Here is a 17,715-nt window from a genome sequence, read left to right as displayed (position 1 = left end):
CTTCCCTCTCTCAAATCGCTTCTAGCAGGGCAACAGATAATTTGAACTGCCCAGAACTTGCTTTCAGGAGCTGGAGAGTGAACCAGAGCCAAAATAGACTTCTGGGGTTTTTAAATCACACTTTGTATCAGATGCAGAGACCTGATAACAAACCGGGCCAGAATAAACAAGTTAACTCTGAGTTAACTCTTTTCTTTCTTAATGTTACCACAATTCAATCCAATTCCATCAGAATAGAGCTGGAAGGGACCTTGGAGGTCTTCTAGTCCAGCCCTCTGCTCAAACAGGAGACCCTATAACATTTCAGACAAACGACTGTCGAGACTCTTCTTAAAAACTTCCAGTGATGAAGTACTCACAACTTCTGAAGGCAAACTGTTCCACTAGTTAATTGTCCTCACTAGTAGGAAGTTTCTCTTTAATTCCAGGTTGCTTCTCTCTTTGATTAGTTTCCATCCATTGTTTCTTGTCCTGCCCTCTGGTGCTTTGGAAAATAAATTGACTCTTTCTGGCAGCCTTTCAAATATTGGAATACAGCTATTATGTCCCTCCTAGTTCTTTTTTCTTCTAGACTAGCCAAACCCAAATCCTGCAACCGTTCTTCATATATTTTAATCTCCAGGCCTTTAATCATCTTAGTTGCTCTTCTTTGCACTTTTTGCAAAGTCTCAACTTCTTTTTTTATTTTTTATTTTATTGAAAAGACAGTGCCATGTCAGGATAACAATGCAAATAAGGTAGAGCCTAAAATGGAACTTTTGAGTACCCTACGGCTTATTTCCTTTCATGTAGATGTAGTAACCCCTTTCTAGAAATGGGTATTTCCATGGGAGAATTCCACACCCAAATGTAGATGCAGTGTACGAAGTATTTTGTAGGCTGTAGCAGGCGAGAAAACAGTTAAGTGCTGCCCCACCATGTACTGTACAGTATGCAGTTATAATATACATCCTAGTTGCAATTTATGAACAGAAAAATCTGCATGCTGTTTGCAAGGAGCCAGTGCAAGTCAAATCTAGTTTCTCCTGAGTTTCTTGCACTTCAGGATAAGCCTGAAGTGATCTATATAAATGGATAGAATTTTATTGATTTCTGACCACGTGAAGAATGTTTTTCATTCAGTAAATAATCACAACTAGGATTGAAGGATAATATCTTTGGATGGCATCGTGGTTCATTTTAAAAATTGCATGTATGTTGAGGTGAAAAGGAGATTGGACATTTTGTATAGTGTGATAATAGGAAGCTCTCAACTTACAACCACAATTGGGATTGGATTTTTTTCATAATTCATTGCAGCTGTAACTTGAGTCACATGATTGACTTATGATGAAATGGTCACAAAATCAGGTCCAATCACCTCAGGCATTATGTAAATCATGTGGTTATTAAGTGAATCCAGCTTCCTAAGTGGCATTTTTTGCTAGAAACTGGCAGACAATATCACAAATTGTGATCACATGACTGCAGACACTGCAGCCTATTGTAAATATGAGCAGGTTGCTGAGTGCCTGAATTGTGATCACATGATTGTGGAGGGACAGTGCAACAGTTTCAATGATCATCAGTGCGAATTTAGGTTGGGGTCTTTTTGCCATTCTAGAGAGAAGGTATTGAAATAGTTGGGAGAAATGCATACACACATGTGCATAAATAGGTGTATATGACAGTGGACAAGTTTCGTAGCTCTGAAATTTTCTGGATGAATAATTCTCTCCCTTTGTTATTCTCTCCCAACTAGCAGAAGCCATTCACTATGGAATCGTGGTGGCGCAGTGGTTAGAATGCAGTGTTGCAGATTGACTCTACCCTCTGCCAGGAGTTCGATCCTGACTGGCTCAAGGTTGACTCAGCCTTCCATCCTTCCAAGGTTAGTAAAATAAGGATCCAGATTGTTGGGGACAATATGCTGACTCTGTAAACCGCTTAGAGCAGTGGTCTCCAACCTTTTGGGTACCAAGGACTGGTTCCATGGAGAAAGCTTTTTCTGAGGACCGGAGGGGGTGTGGTTTTGCATGCTGCCTGCGTTGCATGCTGGGCTTTGCTTGTTTGTGTAACCCGGTTGCTGGCATGCTGTGGACCAGTGTTGGTCCACAGACCAGTGGTTAGTGACCCCTGGCTTACAGAGTCCTGTAAAGCACTATGAAGTGGCCATATAAGTCTAAGTGTTATTACTATTGCTAAATATGTGAGAAGGTGGGCCTTAATGCTAGTAGTCTCTGGATGTGAATCATGAAATCTACTTCCAGCTGAAATGCAGAAGTATTCTTCTCTCTGAAATCTAGTGAAACTTTATGTCTTTCAGATGGACTTCCTAGGCAACCTGGCATTTCTTACTCGTTCCCTGAGACAAATAATTTACTTCCTGAACTAAAAGCAATACCATGTTTTTATATCTATACCTGAACTCCAATCTCATTGGTCCCGAGTAGCACAGGCAACACCTGGAGAACCTCAAACTCTCTACCACTTTAGAACATCTGTGATACTGTGTGAATTCCTGTAAAGCACTATGAAGTGGCCATATAAGTCTAAGTGTTATTACTATTGCTAAATATGTGAGAAGGTGGGCCTTAATGCTACAACATACTACTTCCCTTACAATATTTGTTGAATTACTACCCTGTTTCCCCCAAAATAAGACATCCCCTGATAATAAGCCCAATGGGGCTTTTGAATGCATGGCAATAAGGCCAAGCACTTATTTCAAGGTTCAAAAAAAATATAAGACAGGGCCTTATTTTTGGGGAAACACGATATATGATTTTTAATGCAGGTCCAGGATGCAAAGAAGATGTTACTGCTTTGTCTTCCATTTTGTCTACTGAAGACTGATGGAAAGGAGGTGAAAAGAGAACAGTGAATCAGAGTGAGACAGAGTAAACAACCAATGTTGATGGTTGCTTTGGGCTTATGGAGACCTTTAATCATTGCAGCTGCAATCGTATGTGCACTTACCTGGGAGTAATTCTCAATGGGATTTAATTTGGAATGGATATGCATGGGCTGTCAGTTTCTCACTGCACAGTTGTGGCATGACGCATGGTTCTGGAATTATTGCAGTAAGCCTGTAAGCCTTTGTGGGATTGACTGGCTTTAACTGCTAAGCTATGGTTCCAGATGTTTTAGTCTATAGCTCCCATCAGTCCCAGCCAGCATTGCCATTGATAAGGGAAGATAGGAATAACCGTCCAAACATCTGCAAACACCCAAATTTGTAGAGATTTTGTGCTTATTGTTAATTTGTGGTTCTGTTTTAATATATATATATATATATATATATATATTATAAGGAAGGGGAAGGTGGGTTTTGTTTTGTTTTGTCTTTAGCTGCAAACCACTCTGAGCTTAAGTGAAGCATGTAGGATAAAAAAAATCTCCATTAAATTCAAATAAACATTTTATTAAAAAAATCCATTTGCATGGATTAAACAGGCAACACTGATCAACTGTTACAAACAGGGATTCCTATTACCTCAAGCTTCTTTGAGCATAGATCTTCATATAACCATCTGAGCAACTTTATATTCTGAATAATATACCATAGTTACATAGTGTGTTCATAGTATGTTCTTGCATTGTTAATAGAAGTTTGAAGTTTGTTTGGTATGTGTGCTTATCAAAACTCATATTTTATATTTTCTGTAGAAAGCCAAAGAATACGTTGTGCTATTACATATTTTAAATTAGAGATGGTGGATGAAATCCATAGTTTTCTGATACTCTATTCTCATAATTATTTGAACCAAATTGTGCTTCTCTTTCCTTAGTCACAAAAGAAGAGCTAAGAGGGCCTCACAAAAGAGAAGGGGGCAAGCTATAATTATCTGTACAAGCCTGCCCAAAGGTATCTTTGGCATGTGAAATTAAAAATCCAGGTGGTACCCTGATGGTGCATTGACCATGCATTGTTCTTGAACAGGTTTCACAATGTGCCTTAATTAGCCCAATAGCCACAACCATGATTCTCAATATCCCTTTTTGTGGTGTCAGATCCAAGCCTAATTTAGCCTTGGTTGTCTCTCTTCACACAAATACCAGACTGGCTTTGATCATTGCTTATAAATTACATTCTTCTCTTTTTCCTCTCTGTCTTATACTCCTTCAACCCTATTCCTCCTGCACACCCTGAACTTACTTCTGGAACATTTTGTTCCTGGCCCATCATAGCACTGCAAAGTGCCAGCCTCGGCTCTCCTTTTTTCCCCTGTCTCTTGCTCTATAGCTCTAAAGGAAAGCACCCGAAGAAAACAGAAGGCCTCTGGGCATACAACAATGCATGGTTTCTCTTCCTTGGCTTCTTTGAAAGGAAACGTGTGTGGGAGGAGGGAGGGAGTTGCTTGGATTAGTTTAGGAAGGGAAGCAACAGCCTACAGTTAATGACCACCAGAGGTGGGGGAAAGCATTTGTGTGTATCATCCGGGTGCTGGAGACTGTCTTCAAAATGAACTTGTGTGCAATTGGATGCACTGCTAGAACTTTCCTGATGGGGAAAATAATGTGTGCAATGTGGTCATGAGGCCACTGAGGGACAATTTCAGAATGGCATTGGGCTACCTACCTCACTTGGACCAGGCCTAAGAGAAGCTGGCAAAGGAAACTGCAAAATAAGGCAAGGGGGGTAGCTTGGACACTAGGAACATCTCTAAAAATAGGACACTTGGCAGAGCATGCGAGGCCAATGAAGATTGATTTAAAGAGACACCAGAACAAACATGGGGCGTGGGAGACATCAACCCTTATTTTTATAAGATCCAAACATATTTAACACCATAATGGGCAATGGGAACATTTAACGTTTCTCCATCTGGAGGGAACCAAGACAATAACAGAGCCTACTTTGTGAAGGAGGAGTGGAGAGCTAAGGGTACCTCAGCTCCTGAGTTTTCTCCTCCCACATTTTGAAGAAAACAGGTGGTAGTGGGATAGAGAAAATAGGATTTCACCGGATTTCGTGTGATTTCACTGTATTTTCTGTGAAGAAATTAGCTTGAACCATTGAGTTAAGATGTTTGGGGCTTTCGCTAGTTCTTTATGAGTAATGTTGAACTTAATTATGTTTTAAACTTAGTAGTTTGACAGAAAGAAGTTATATGTAAGTTAATCATTTTAACATGGATTCAACTTTACATACGGCTTCCACAGTCATTTGAGACATTCCTTCTAACCCTTCTGCTCTGTTCCGATTAAATAGTTTTGTTCAAAATCAAGTAAAAGTAGCTGCTGTAGATTAACAGGGACATATTGTTTTACCACAGCTTTCCCTAATCTCTTAAATATGGTTGGATATCGACTCAACTCCCACTATCTTGCAATTCTGGCTAAGAACAATGGCAGTTAAAATTAGGAAGAGCAGAAGCCTGTTGTAGGGCCTTCTACACCATTGCCATTTCCACTTCCCACTTTACTTAATAAGTAAAGTTGATACACAACCATATTCATGACCACCAACCTCAAATGGCAGAGAACGACATTATGGTAAGAGAAAGGAATAGGGAAATAGGGTTGGGGGTAGGTTTTGCCAAGAGAGGAGGACTGCATTACACAGAAGCATTATACAGTTGCACACTTAGTGAAGGACAGGGGTGTTTCCATGGTAGCCAATGAAATTAATTAACATAACTTTGTTCCAAGAATTTTTTTTAAAAAAAAAATAATCCAAGGAAAGGATGGGGAAAAAATTAAAAATGGAGATTGGATTATTCTTGACTGGGGAAAAAAAAAATGGCTGGCAACTGTACCTCCCCTCTCAATCTACTCTTGGCTTGGAATTTGCAAAAAACAAGCTGGCTGGAATGGCCGAGATTTTTGTGTGTGTGTGTCAGCAAATGAGAAACACGACATGCTTTTGACACATGTGAGCATGAGATGATGTCACTGCACGAGCCAGAACAGTTGCAGCAGCATCACTAAGTAAGCATATGTTAAGCAGGGACTTGTGCATAATGTCAGTGTGGTGTAAAAACCTTCCATAATTTGTTCCATTTTGCTGCAGACATCACATATTTTTTGTAGGGGATGGGGTGGGGTAGAGGAAGCAATAGCAATTAAATTTACTGCATTTTTATGTAAACTATGACAGAGCTGGTAATAAAGGCAGTTTGGAGGCAATTTTTGAGCCAGTTTTGAGTCAGCTCGAGGCTAGAAATCAGGAGATACTGACTTTGGACCAATCACTCTCTCAGCCCAACTCAGCTCACAGGGCTATTGTTAAGGGGAAAACAGGAGGAGGAAGGACTGTTAAGTATGTTTACAGTCTTAACGTCATTATACAAATAATGCAGACAAGATATAAATAAATCCACTCAGCTGTTGAATTCTGCTAATATCATGACAATGGGGGCATCTGCAGCTTTTAAATTCTTGGGTGTCATGCCCAACTGAAAAATATGAAGGGTCTGGAACAGAGGTTCCCAACCTTTTCTATACCCCTCACCCCAGAACACTTCTGATAGATTCTCGCATCCCTTTAAAAAATAAATTACTATATGCATACATATACACTATAATTTTGAAACTTCTAAACCCAAGTTTTTGCACCCCCTGGAATATCGTCTTGCACCCCCGGTTGGGATCCCCTAGTTTAGAACAACCATTCCCAAACAGCATGTTTCAGATGTGTTGGAATGATAACTCTCAACATTTGGAGCCAGCATGGCCATTTAATAGTTCTGGAACTGTTGTCTCTGCCCATTTTGAGGGTCCTAATTTGGGGAAAGCATTGCCAGAGATTGTTGGAAAGGAGGAGAATCCAGATTTTGAAATTGACATTTCTTCTCTTTTAATTACCAAAACATGGTTCCAGAGGTTGATTGTGAGTGAATTTTTCAGGGATCATAAAAGATATCCAAGGAATATGGATTTAAATGTTCATATGTGTACTATAAGATTGCAAGTGGTTTACATTAAAAGGTTAAGCCAAAAATACCAAATATGAATTTTACAGGACATTATGTGACTCAATGCCCTTCCTTTCCCAGATAGTTGTCTCCAGTTAAGCTGGTACCTTCTGCCCTGAAGCCTTATTGGAAGCTTTCACTACTTTCTAGCTAGAAGGGGAATCCCAACACTGGGGGCAGAGTATTGAACAACTGGACTGCTATTGAGAAGACTTGTTTCTGGTCACTCTTCCTTAATATCACAGGAAGATGAATTTTCAGTATATCCTTTTGACTAGGATGTAATGGATTCTACCTGGCTCAGAGGTCCCTGAAAGTACTAAGAACCTGGGTCATAAAGGGCTTTGTAGAGAATATTCAAAATAATAAATAAATTGGACTGAGAAGCAGATAAGCAACCAATGCAGGTCTTTTAATTTCAATGTTTTTCTGCTATGCAGTCAGCAAACAGAAAGGTTCATTTTGTGCTGGTTGTAGCTTCCAAACTGGCTTCAAGGCAGTCCCATGTTCTTTTTTATCTATATAAGTATTATACAGTACTTGTCTCCTTTGAAGTAACATAGGTGCAGCGTTCAGTAATATGAAGTATGTAACTATATTGAGAATTGCTGAACCCTTTTTAAAGTTGAGTTTCATTCATTGATTATGTACCATCAAGTCTTAGCAACCACGTAGTTAGATTTTCTCTATGATGATCTATCCTTACTTGGTCCTTTAGGTCTTCCATAGGGCACTCATTGCCAGTGTAACTGAGTCCATCCAACTTGTTGTGGGTCTTTTTCTTCTTATCTTTCCTTTAGTTTCATCCATAGCACACAGAAATACCCCATTAAGTAACAATGAGATGTATTCCAAGCTAAATTGATCCAGGATTGCAGCATTAACAACTCTGTTTATTGTTACTAGTTTCAAAAATTATCATATACCTCCAAAATGTTATTATGGCCCCCAGAGAATTTCCAGAGTTAATCTTGAGTTGTACTCTTTAATGCAACAAACAGGAGGACAATTGGCATATATGAAGTTCAGACATATGAACTATATTAAATTAACTATATTGTTATCAAATTTAACTTCCATCCTGATTCCCTCTATTTCTTGCTTCAAGACCCATATACATGATTGTTAGATTGGGCTATAGAAGAGGCAAGGCGCTGATTCTTCAACAAACAACAAATCTTTATTCGGTAGATCCCTACAACCCAGCAACTTGCCTGTCTGACAGCTCGCCCTTTCATAGGGAGCTGTCAGATAGCTCAACCAATGAGATTCAACTATTTTTCCCGCCGTAAAGGCAGACCTGAGCCTTTGTACCTCAGCTTCACTCCTTTATTAATATTCAACAATGATAGTATGCCCCAGTTTTTTAAAATATATTTTTAATTTTTTTTTTCATTCATTCATGAATGATAGTTACCTATCAATGGCCACCTATCTTATGTGCCATAATTCTGGGCAGCTCACATCAATAGCAATAAAAAATATAAAATTTAAAAAAAAATGAAAATCAGTTTCACCTCCAATATCTCCAGCACCCACCTCTAGTTCTTAGTGGCCTAAAACAATGGCCCCCAACCTTTTGGGCACCAGGGGCCAGTTCTGTGGAAAGAGGTTCTTCCGTGGACCAGAGAGGGCGTGGTTTTGTGTGCTGCCTGCATCCCACAGAGGGGGCTTCGCTTGTTTGCATGGCCTGGTTTCTGGCATGCTGTGACAGGTGCCAGTCCACAGACTGGAGGTTGGGAACCCCGGCCTAAAACAACCCTCTCCAATACTTATATAATCACAATCGCCCTAATCCTTGGAAGGCTGGAAGGCTGGGGACATGCTGGATCTTAGAGGAGATGGTGTTCCACAGGGCAGGGGCAGTACTGAGAAGGCACACGTCTTATGTTCTGCCGGATGACAGCATTTAAGAGAAGGGTGTATCCACCCATTGAATCTGATGGTATGGGTCCATACTCTTAAGGAAGACGGTCCTGCAAATATGCCATCCAGGGCTTAAAGATGACAATTTTGAATTGCATCTAGAAATAAATTGAAAGAATGCAGTTTGTGCAATATGGCCAAACCAAGGGGCACCTGAAATTGTACCTGCCACTGTTTTATGACTCAGTTCTAATTTTCAAAGGCAGTCATGTATAGCACTTTGCAGTAATCTACTGGGAAGTAATCAAGACACGGGTAACTATGAGCAAGGCTTGCCTTTGTGTTAAAAAAAAAAAAAGAGCAGTGTATACTGAATAACAGACTGAAGCAAAACTCCTCCTGTGGGAGTGTGGATGTTCATGAAGGGACCGAGGAGTAAGCGATGACATGTGGAACATAGTGTCATTATGTAAATAACCAGACTTCTGTACTTGTGTCAAATATGAAAACAGAATTCCATCATTGTGTCATTTGCACAATGAGCCTATGATACACATGCCTTAATATAGATGCTGCCAGTAGGGAGAGTGGATTTGTAATATTAGAAGCAGAGTTACTCTAATTCCAAAAACTAGAATGTGATGTTAAATGTATAGCCCTTCTTTTCTTTCTGCTGTACCAGGAAAAAAAAAGCAAACTTCCTTGCAAAATATTTAGCATCCATTTGAAAAGTTAAGAAACCTCAGGGACTTTTTGAGATTCAGATCAATAACAGAGTGTTTTTGCCTTAAAACAGGTAAAAATAGTCCTTATGACCACAGTGAGCCCAGAAATTTGGTCATTGCGGTCATAGGTTGAGGCACCAGGTGACTGGACTCAAAAACATTTTACAATAGTCATAAAGTGAGTCACCACAGTCATTCAGCAAATCACATAGCTATTAAGTGAATCCATTCTCCTGAATGGCCTTTTTTCTTTTTCTGAAAACTGGCAAAAAATGCTATAAACGGGAAAGAAAGTTACAAATTACAGTTGTGACTGTAACACTGCAGCTGGTCATAAATGTGAGCTGGTTGCCAAGCTTCTGAAATGCAATCATGTGATAGCTATGGGGGCAGGGGTCAGAACTTTGAGGCAAGATCGTAAGTAGTTTTTTCTAAAATCCATTGCAACTTCAAATGGTTGTGAAAAGACTGTCATAAATCAAGGATTACATGTATTGATGATGTAGCCTGAAGAGAAAAAAATCATATTTAATAGACATTTAGTTTCTTCAAGTCATTTTTGACTGGGTCGGTGGTCCATAGGAGATCTTTCTATTGTTGGCTACCCTCCCCTGTGTTTTAACAACTGCATCACAGCCAAAAATTCAACAGATGCTGTAGCAGTAAAGGCCTTTCCTGTTGAATTTCTGCCTCACCCAACGGTCAAGACTTCAGGGAAGCAAGTGTCAGGCCAACCTTAGGCAGTTCCTCTGCGAATCCCCCTCTGTTCATTCTTTCCTCCCACCCGTGTGAGGCTTTGGCTGGTTACCCAGCCAGCGCCTTGGGTGAGGCAACTTTTCCCAGTAAAGGAACAAAAGATCCAATGCCTGGTGCTGTGAAAAAGAGTATGTGTGTGTGTCTCTGTGTGTATAAATCAGAGAGTGAGAGACTTCTCAATGCCCCTTTGTGAAGCATGGCTGGCCTGCCAAGACGTAGGACTTGCAGGCTGACAAACAGCCACCCTCTTATACTGTTTTTCAGTTCAGGTCCCTCTTGGGGCTCCCCCCGAGTGAGATTTGGGTCAAGGGGTGCCCTGTGGAGGGAAGACCTCTTGAGGGGAAAGCCTTTCAGAAGACAAGGTGACTGAGAGGGGAAGCTGAGTGTAGAGAAGGTTTCCATGGCGATTTGGGGAAGGGGGAACAGGAGTCCAAAAGGAACTGGCCTTCAGCCTGGAAATAGGTTGGCCCAAGAGGCAAGTTTCCAGGAGCTGCTGGCTAGGGACCCATCTATTCCACCCTGGCAGCACCCTCAGGCTGCCAGAGGATCAAAGCGGAAGGGGAAATCCCCCAAATTCTTCACCCTGAACCAGCTGGTTGCTCTGACTTGGGGAGAAAGAGCTGAGGGGAAAAAAAGGCAGGGGATGGGCTGGGCCTAGTTTCTTTAACTAGCTTTCTTCTAAGCCTGCCAGGCATTAAGCTTACACGGAGCTGTTTGCCAGAGGTGGATGAAATCCTCTCTCGGTTGCAACATCCGGTTGTGCACGAGCAAGGAATTAACTCCTGTTGCAGCCGTCCAGTCACAGGTCATCAAATCACTCATCACTCTGGCCAGAGCAGCTTGCCAGCTGTGTGAATTTCACAAGCACCCAGCCTTTTCTCATTTCAGAACTCTCAACTACCCCCATTCTCTCTGAATGCAATTATTTTCCTTCAAAATAGCTATCTCAGAGAAGACACTGTTCACACACAAAAGATGCATGATTGTTTGTGGTCTTTGGATAAAATAATTCTATGGAATCCCCATATTTAGAGGCACTATCCTGATTAAAAATTGATTTGACCCAAAAGGGGTTTGGAAAGGACTGTTTTCACTTTTATATGGATGTTTACGCTAAGCCAGGGGTGTCAAACTGGCAGCCCATGGGCCGGATGCTCCATGCCCACCCCTGCTCTGCAAAGGGAAAAAACATTGCGAAACATCACATGACAGCAACATAACACTGTGAGTTTGACACCCATGCTCTAAGCCTTAGATTGGGTAGCCTAAGAAGAAGAATACTAAATTAACTGGTCCTTTGGTCTGATTTAGCAGAACAATTCTTATATACTGATGGATGATGTCTCAGACTATTACAATACAGTCCTCAATTTACCACCACAATTGAGGCCAAAATTTCTGTTGCTAAACGAGGCAGTTAAGTTAGTTTTGTCCCACTTTATGACCTTTCTTGCCATAGCTATTACGTGAATCAATGCAGTTGATAAGTTAGTAACACGGTTATTAAATGACTCTGGCTTCCCCATTGACTTTGCTTGTCATAAGGTTGCAAAAAGTGATCACATGACCCCAGGATGATACCACCGTCATAAATACATGCCAGTTGCTAAGCATCAAAATTTTGATCACATGACTATGGGGATGCTGCAACAGTCAAAAGCGTGATAAATGGTCATAAATCACTTTTTTCAATGCCTTTGTAACTATGAATGGTTGCTAAACAAATGGTTATAAGACAAGGACTATCTGTATTTGTGGTTCTAAGATCCACAATTCATATCAGTTTCATTTAACTTACTCTTGGGTTGCTTGTGAAAACAACCTGGCTGTGATGGAAAAGGAAAGACCACGTGATAATTTCATGCTGAATGGATATTCACATGACTTACTTTCATCCAGGTCAATTTAATTGTGAAAACATGAGGGCTGAGCAAAGATTTATGATTTATTTATACCCTTTATTGGGTGAATGGCACTTATGCCCACATAAATAGCAAAATTATGGGGGAAGCCACCCCAAATGCTATTGCACTACAATTCCCAAAGGCTCCTCTAGTGCTATCAATGGAGGAAAATGCTAGGATTTATAGCTCATTTGGAAAGCTAGAGACACCCATCCAAGATCAGGAAACCTATAAACCAAAATATGCTGAATAAAATGCCATCATCCTTCACCACTTAGCTATGCTTGATGGGTCTGAAACACATTGTGGTTTCACCAATAATAGGTCACAGCAGGGGTGGGTTCTACTTACCTTTACTACTGGTTCGCAATTATTAAGATAATTAAAAATGTTACATCTGAAATTTTATACAGGTATGTCAATCTCTTTTTTTCCCTTTTTCCTTTTGCAATAAAAATTAAAAATTATGAGTTCTAACCAATCATATTTACTGTATATTATTCATTGACTTGAACTTCTGAATGCAAAAAAAGAAGAACGAATAGTACAAAAGAAATGTAGTAAGTGGCTTGGTCATATTGAGAGAATGAACATGGACCTATTTGCAAAATAAATTTGTGAAAGAAAAGTATTTGAAACAAAAGTAAGGAAGGAGCAGGAAAATAACAGAGATGAGAAATATAAGGACCAAAAACAATATATGAAACACAGGGGTGGGTTCTACTTACCTTTACTACCGGTTCGCAACGGGGCCGCGCACGCACAAGCGCACAAGCTTCTGCACATGTGCAGAAGTGTTTTCATGACATCAGGGTCAGTGGGTGGAGTCTCCCGCCAGTTTTACTACCGGTTCTATAGAACCGGTGCGAACCGGGGGCAACCCACCACTGGGTCACAGGTTTTCTACTTCTGCCCAACCGTATATTCCTACTGTAGGCTGGAAAAATGAGTGAATAATACTCAGATTTAAATAGGGAGAAAGTTCGTTTTAGTTGCCATGATTCTCAGGTGGGGAATTTTGGGATCTGAAATTCTGTGACACTACGAATTTCTCACAAACACCTGTGTTTTTGTAACAATTGCCAACATTTTGAGGGGAATATTTGCATTGCTTACATAGACATGTAAGATTGATTTTCTATTAATGACCTTCTTAATTTGAAGATGTGGAAAAGAGGAGAATGCCATGAAGAATAGATGGCCTCTTCGTCCTGGCAGCTAAACCTCTTGTTAAGGTTGACAAATAATGGGAAAGTCCTACTCTTACAATTCATTTGTTTTTGGCATACAGACAATGTCACTATTACTTCTGTCTTTTTAAGGATATATTGACATTTCAACAGGTCCATCTTTTCCTAGCAGTGCTAGAGTTTAATTGAATACTGGGTACTTCTACATTGCTGGTAAATACATAAACATCTCATTAGTAAGGGAATATCTTGATATTGTGAACCAACCAGAAGACGTTAGCTTCTACCTTTAAGCAAGAACAACCAAATGCACAGACACAGAATAGGTGGAATCTGGCTCAATAATAGCAATTATGAGAGGGATCTTGGAGTCCTCATGGACAATCACTTTAATACAAGCCAGCAGTGTGCTGTAGCTGCCAAAAAAGCCAACTCAATTCTATGTTGCATTAACAGAGGGATAGAATCAAGATCATGTAAAGTATTAATACCACTTTATAATGCCTTGGTAAGGCCACACTTGGAATACTGCATCCAATTTTTGTCGCCATGAAACAAAAAAGATGTTGAGACTCTGGAAAGAGTGCAGAGAAGATAATTAGGGGACTGGAGGCTAAAACATATAAAGAATGGTTGCTGGAATTGAGTATGTTTTCTAGTTTAATGAAAAGAAGGATTAGAGGTTGACATGATAGCAGTGTTCCAATATCTCAGAGGTTGCTACAAAGAGAAAGAGTCAAGCTGTTCTCCAAAATACCTGAGGGCAGGACAAGAAGCAATGGGTGGAAACTAATCAAGGAGAGAAGCAACCTAGAACTAAGAAACATTTCCTGACAGAACAATTAATCAGTGGAAAAATTTATCTCCAGAAGTTGTGAATGCTCCAACACTAGAAGTTTTAAAGAAAAGATTGGACAACTATTTGTCTAAAATGGTATAGGGTTTCCTGTCTGAGTAGGGGGTTGAATTAGAAGATCTCCAAGGTCCCTTCCAACTCAGCTATTCTATTCTATTCTATTCTATTCTATTCTATTCTATTCTATTCTGTTCTGTTCTATTCTATTCTATTCTATTCTATTCTATTCTATTCTATTCTATTCTATTCTATTCTATTCTATTCTATTCGTCTAACTCATTCTTTCTTTGCAAACCTGGTGGGCAGAAATAGTATAAATATATCTTGACATAAACAAATGTTAGACTACACTTGATGTTTTAACAGTCCATTAGAGAAATGTGGTCCCAATTAGAAGATACAAGAGTACAGCCCAATTGGTTGTGAAGCCATGCCTAAAGAACAGGAGTTAATAATAAGTCTTATGGAGGAAGTTCAGTGGTTTGAGTTTGTTCTTTAATATGAGCATCGAACCAATATAATTTGACAAAAATTGGGGAAACTATGAAAGGAGGCTGGATTAACAGTCAAACAAGTGCATTAAATAATAGCACAGCATTCTCAGTAACATTGGTGAAAGACCAAAAGAAAGAAATATGTCATTCCCATGGTGAATACTAACAGGATTAGAGACTAAAGAACAAGAAAGAGGAAGCAATTTGTTGAGGGAAATGTCAAGATCTTAACAATTACAATGATCTTCCTCCCCAGAGTTTTTACCCATTGCTGCATATGGATAGAAAGATACAATAAGCAAGGGTATCACCTTGACAAGAAAAATGAAAGATGAGATGAAGCAATGCTGATGAGAGAGATCTCTGAACAGGTATTCCTATTAAGGTCCTGAGAATTCCTTGCAGCTTTTTTTTTTTTACAGCTTCGAGGTCTACCTAAATAAAATAAAAACAATCCAAAGTTCTATTAACAATAATTTAGAGTTCAAAACAAATTGTAATGGGATATGAGTCCTTAACATGCCAATGCTATAAAGCAGTCTAAAACTCCAAGCTGTTCTTTTGTTCAAAATGTAGGATGTAAGAAAAAGGATGAAAAACTTTTATCCTTTCTCTGTTCTATTCCTTTTGTTTTCCTCCCAAGAAAAAATTGACAATAAAAAACATATGCTTGCTTTCTGTGGCTATTCATTTGTCACATTTCCTTACTCCAGCCATTTATCCTAGACTGAGGCGACAGGGTCTGGCTAGCAACATGATGAAATAAAATGTGATTGTTAATATGTGGCTGAATCTAAAAGATAACTGTGGCTTAATGGTGACTGGGCCTATTAAGAAAACACACCCATGCATGATTAAGACACACCTCTAAAGAACTGGCTACGTGCTTGAAATCATCTTTTTTATATTGCTGGATATAACTTGTACTTGCAACGAGCTTGTACATGCAGTGATCACATCAACATATGGAAGCTAACCTTATATTCAGTAAACTTTGAAAAAAAAAGAGAAGAGTTCCAATTTTTCAATGTTTTCTTCCACTGCTATATATCAGTGTCTTACAGAGTTATGAGACCTACTATGATATAATGACTTGAGCTGCTGAATTAGGCCAGACCTAGAGATAATGAATGCCACACCTATTCTTGTAATATAAATTTAATATCCTGAAAGGGAAGGAAAGAAAACCAATTTTAATGTTTACATGAGCTTCCCTGCCTAGTTGCCTTATAGTAATTTCCAGGCATTCAAGGTGAATATAGAAACAACTATTGGATATAGATCTAATTTAAAAGTTCAGTAGATTTAAAGCAAAATGTAGTATGGCAGCTTCCTTAAAAATAGATTACTTGGCATTGGCAAGGTCTCATCTGGAATAAAAGCCAAGTTTTGATTGCTTTATTCAAAGATCATATAAACAATATGGAAGGAGGGGGATTTAATAATGTGAGATTTTAAATGCATGAGCTACTCAGGCACAGAAAATGGTTAAAAGAGGAATTAGGCATGTTTAATTTAGCAGAAAGTAAAGCTAAGCAAAGATATGATGGCAGTTTTCAAGTATCTGAGAGCAGGTTATGTAGGTTCATATGCCAAGAAAGACTGAATTACGTGCCAAGAAAAATTGTGCTGGAATTCATAGGTTGCACATTTACAGTCAGTAATACCAGATGTACGCCATTTTCCCCAGATCTGAATATTTTGTGAAGAAAGCTTATTTAGTATTCCTATAAGCGAAGAAAGAATAAAAAAAAAATCATTGCCACAATGAGATGGGTATCTTGATCAGTCGCTTCACAAAATCAGGCTTAGGAAGATCTAGATGTGAATATCCGTTTTTTATTTTACTGTAGTATATTTATGATTATATTCTGATCTTGTGAACCATCCAGCAGAATCCAAGTAATCTTCCAAGTCCTTTTGCAAACTTGAGTCCTTAATAGTCCGCCTTGCATGAAAGGTCCATCTGTAGTTTAGGAGGCCAATGTGCCTTAAAGACTTCAGATCTGTTGTGTCCTCAGCACAGTTTTCCATTTGCATAAATAAGCAGACGTGCCTCTTTGCATTAGAAGAGAGGAAATGCTATCATTTTTTAAAGAAAATCACAAAGAAAAGGGAGGCCAGCTGTTCATCAGTGCTATGGAAGGAAGGAAAAGAACTTGTTAGTTCAGTTTGAGAAGGAAGAAGGGAGGGAGGGAGAGAGGGAAACTAGGTTGCAAAGCTATACGTGCTTACTTTAGAATTAGTTACTAAACTCAGAGGGACTTATGTCTGAGTAAATTAGCATACACCAGTCCAGCCAACATAGCCTGTCATAAGGATATTTGAAAGATGGAATTGATGATATGAAACATTGCAGTGGTTGAAGATTGTGAAAGCCTATTATTTTAAGCACTTGAAACTGGCAACTCCACATTGTTGGTATAGAAGCTAGTTAAAAAGGTAGACCTTCCTACATCTGGCTTTGCAAATAAAGTGCAAACAGCAAAGCCAGACTTATTTAGGAACTAGAAGTAACTGAAGGAGATCTATCCACCAGAAGGCAGCAGGCAGGAAACCTTGTCAGCCAGATAATGGTTAACAGGGAAGGTAAACACAAACAGTAACCATGGCTTGTAGATGAGCTTAGCTTACTCATAAGTATTGTTGGAAGAAATATCCATCTGGTTCAGTTCTAAGCCTGGAGAAAGGCACTGGAGATAAAATGTAGGCTAGAGGCTGTTTGGAAAGATGGTTTAATGATGAAGCAGAACCACGTGGGTGATTCTGGGTAGCTGACCACATGGAGTTGAGTGTGAGGAGTTTTTATACTTTCTCTTGGGCTTTGCACTTGAGCTTCCTGTTCCTGTGCAAGAACATGTACTTTATTTGCTGTTGTCAGACTCCCATGGGGCCATGTCGGGGTTATGTAGGGGTCATAGTTGGCTCTATAGCAGTGATGGCGAACCCTTTCAAGCACCGAGTGGCCAAATCAGAATGTGCATGCATGTGTGCACACCGAAGACCGGAAACCCGAAGACCAGCT

General features: G+C 39.5%; 1 long non-coding RNA gene across 1 annotated transcript; it reads left to right on the top strand.

Annotated features, from left to right (window-relative positions):
• Positions 1 to 1,748: 1,748 nt before the first annotated feature.
• Positions 1,749 to 3,601, top strand: LOC148113994 (uncharacterized). Its single transcript, XR_015733709.1, has 2 exons — positions 1,749 to 1,870; positions 2,306 to 3,601. It is a non-coding gene; the product is annotated as an uncharacterized LOC148113994 (long non-coding RNA).
• Positions 3,602 to 17,715: the final 14,114 nt, after the last annotated feature.

The sequence above is a fragment of the Pantherophis guttatus genome, chromosome 4 (assembly GCF_059756535.1).
Source record: "Pantherophis guttatus breed Tessera chromosome 4, ASM5975653v1, whole genome shotgun sequence".
NCBI lineage: Eukaryota > Metazoa > Chordata > Lepidosauria > Squamata > Colubridae > Pantherophis > Pantherophis guttatus.
Note: the sequence above shows the minus strand (reverse complement) of the source record. Positions and strands in the feature narration are given on the sequence as shown.